Source organism: Dermacentor silvarum, chromosome 9 (assembly GCF_013339745.2).
Source record: "Dermacentor silvarum isolate Dsil-2018 chromosome 9, BIME_Dsil_1.4, whole genome shotgun sequence".
In the NCBI taxonomy this organism is placed as follows: Eukaryota; Metazoa; Arthropoda; class Arachnida; order Ixodida; family Ixodidae; genus Dermacentor; species Dermacentor silvarum.
Genome location: NC_051162.1, coordinates 165636916 through 165639359, shown reverse-complemented (window position 1 = coordinate 165639359; position 2444 = coordinate 165636916). Strand labels below are relative to the sequence as shown.

The window sequence follows — 2444 nt, the reverse complement described above, 5'->3', positions numbered from 1 at the left end:
ACAAACACTTAGAATTAAGGCAGTAGAGGCCGCCGCAGCGTCGGCCGTCTGACACGATGCTGAACCACCCGTCTACCGCATAGCCTTATGTGGCAACGAGAAGAAAAAAAAAACAATCCAGTTCGTTTGAATGAAGTTACCCGCTTCGACCGAATTTTTCCGGTCCGATAAAGCGCGAAAGTGGGCGATGCTCGTATGAACAAAGCGCTCTCTGGCCCCCCGAGATTTCGGTTATTCCGCCCGCAAAATATTGAGTTCATCTGAACAAAATAAGCTTTCTATTTCGAACGAGGTTTCTCCGCTCGGGCGAGTATAGTAAAACTAGCGAATCCGGTTGCACCCGCTAAATGTCACGGCATGGTCGTCTTCGAACATGCGACCGGCAGCTCCGCAGAGCCTTAGGCCTAGTCGCGTCCATGACGGATACCAATGCCACGAAAGACCCATAAAGGGTTCCAATGAGCCGCCGCGAGGAGATGCAGGCCTAGCTAAGTGGTCCCCGCTCGCTGCTCAACACGCAGCTTTCGAGCCGACTCCTGGGACTGCGCCCCGCTGACGTCCTAGCCAGCGTTTCCGGCGCCCGGTTCCCAGAGCCAAAGATACAGAAAGGAGGCTATTTACATATATACAGGGAAAATCGACCACCGCGTCGTGCAGACATATCCCGACATTTTGGCGCCCAACGTGGGGCCCAAACCCACGACCCTGAGATTAAGAGTCTCATGCTCTACCGACTGAGCCCGGCTAGCTCAGTCGGTAGAGCATGAGACTCTTAATCTCAGGGTCGTGGGTTCGGGCCCCACGTTGGGCGCCAAAATGTCGGGATATGTGGGGATGCCAACGGCCCTCTGCCTCGACACACCCAGCCCCGCGGTTGGCGCATGCCTGCGCATCAACCGCGGTCCGGTACAAGCTCGAGGAAACAAAAGACGACAACCACGTGTACACTCGAAAAGCATTTATTACGACTGCAACTAACACTTCGAGCAGGCCAGCTAGCTATAGTTGACATCGCTGAGGGTTCCCTCGAAGAGAATAATACACTAGGTAAAGAAGGGCTTCCGACTTACCAACTGGGGAATACGGGGGGGGGGGCCGCGGCGTTTGCCGCGGCAAGAACGCGGTTGACTAACCACGTGCGGGAATACGGGAGCGGCGGCGGAGACTTCCGCCATCGCCGCTTGCTGGGGACCAAAGAGACCCGGGCGATATCAGCGGGATCTCACGTGACCCACCCGGTGGCGCTGATAGCGCTTGCGATTCCCGCGCGCCGCCCGCGGAAGGAAAGTTTCCCCTCTCCATGGCACGCATGCGCTTGACGCGACGTTCGCTGCCCGTGCGGCGGTTATGGGACCCGAGGATTCCCACAACCTCATGATTATCATGTCACAACTTCGCCGTTCCAGTAAGATAAAAGAGCACATTGGCCAGAATGACTGTCAGGTCCCGGTGGTTGTGATCGCTCACCCGTTCGTATTGCGTGAGCCACTCCTCCACGTCGATATCATCGGTCCCGTTGAACGTTCCAGGGTCTCCATGGTGGGATAGCACAATGGCACTGAAGCAGATTCTAGCTGGTATGCCGTAGTGGTCGCATCGCAGCGCCGTGCTCCGTCAACTGGCAAAAATACCTTGCATCTCCACGTATCTGTGACGGGGCGTAAAACAGATGAACAGGAAGGCACAATTTATATATCGTCAATTTACAGAGGTAGGCAAGATGGCGGAACACGACCAACGTCCCTATGATCGTCGTCTTCTTCGTTAGGCCAAGGAGGCAGCTCGCAACAATGTATTCGTACGACATTGTCTAAATATATATGACGCGGGCTTGATTTCGCCCAACACCGGATGAGTTTTAAACATTTTTTTTGTGTCATTGAAGAGCTGCCGAATTGAGTGTCAACGAGGATCATTGAAGAGCGACATGTATTGGATCATGACCAGCGACATGATCAATGAAGAACGACCCTGTAGTACGTAGACATTGTCCCAGGTTGGCGTGAAAGACGTTCATTGTAGAGCGGTACAAACCCAGTGGTACGTACGCAGTGACCCAAGTTGGCAAGGAAAATGTTCATTAAAGAGCGGCATATACCCAGCGCCCATGCTTTGTACATCAGTTGTCCGAAGGTTGGTTTCGAACGCCGTTCCCTAAGCACGGCAGCCATCTGATTCTCTACATAATAGGACCATGGACTACCAGTTGCCCATGTTGGCGGAAAAGAGGTTGGTCGTGAGGTTAGCAAACTGCGTGAAGTTCCCAAAGAATGGTAAAACCATTAAAATAAGTTGCAGGAAGGTCAATTCGAAGATACCGCTAGAGAGATATATAGGGAGAGAGAGAGGTAGCGAGAGAGAAAGGATGCTTAGAAAGGCATGAGGTTACCTAGGGCGAGTTCTGGTTTGCGCACCGGCATGGGGGAAGGGATAGACGGACACAA

General features: G+C 53.3%; 1 non-coding gene across 1 annotated transcript; it reads left to right on the top strand.

Annotated features, from left to right (window-relative positions):
• The first annotated feature begins 738 nt into the window (after positions 1–738).
• On the top strand, positions 739–811 carry Trnak-cuu (transfer RNA lysine (anticodon CUU)). The gene has a single exon. It is a non-coding gene; the product is annotated as a tRNA-Lys (tRNA).
• Positions 812–2444: the final 1633 nt, after the last annotated feature.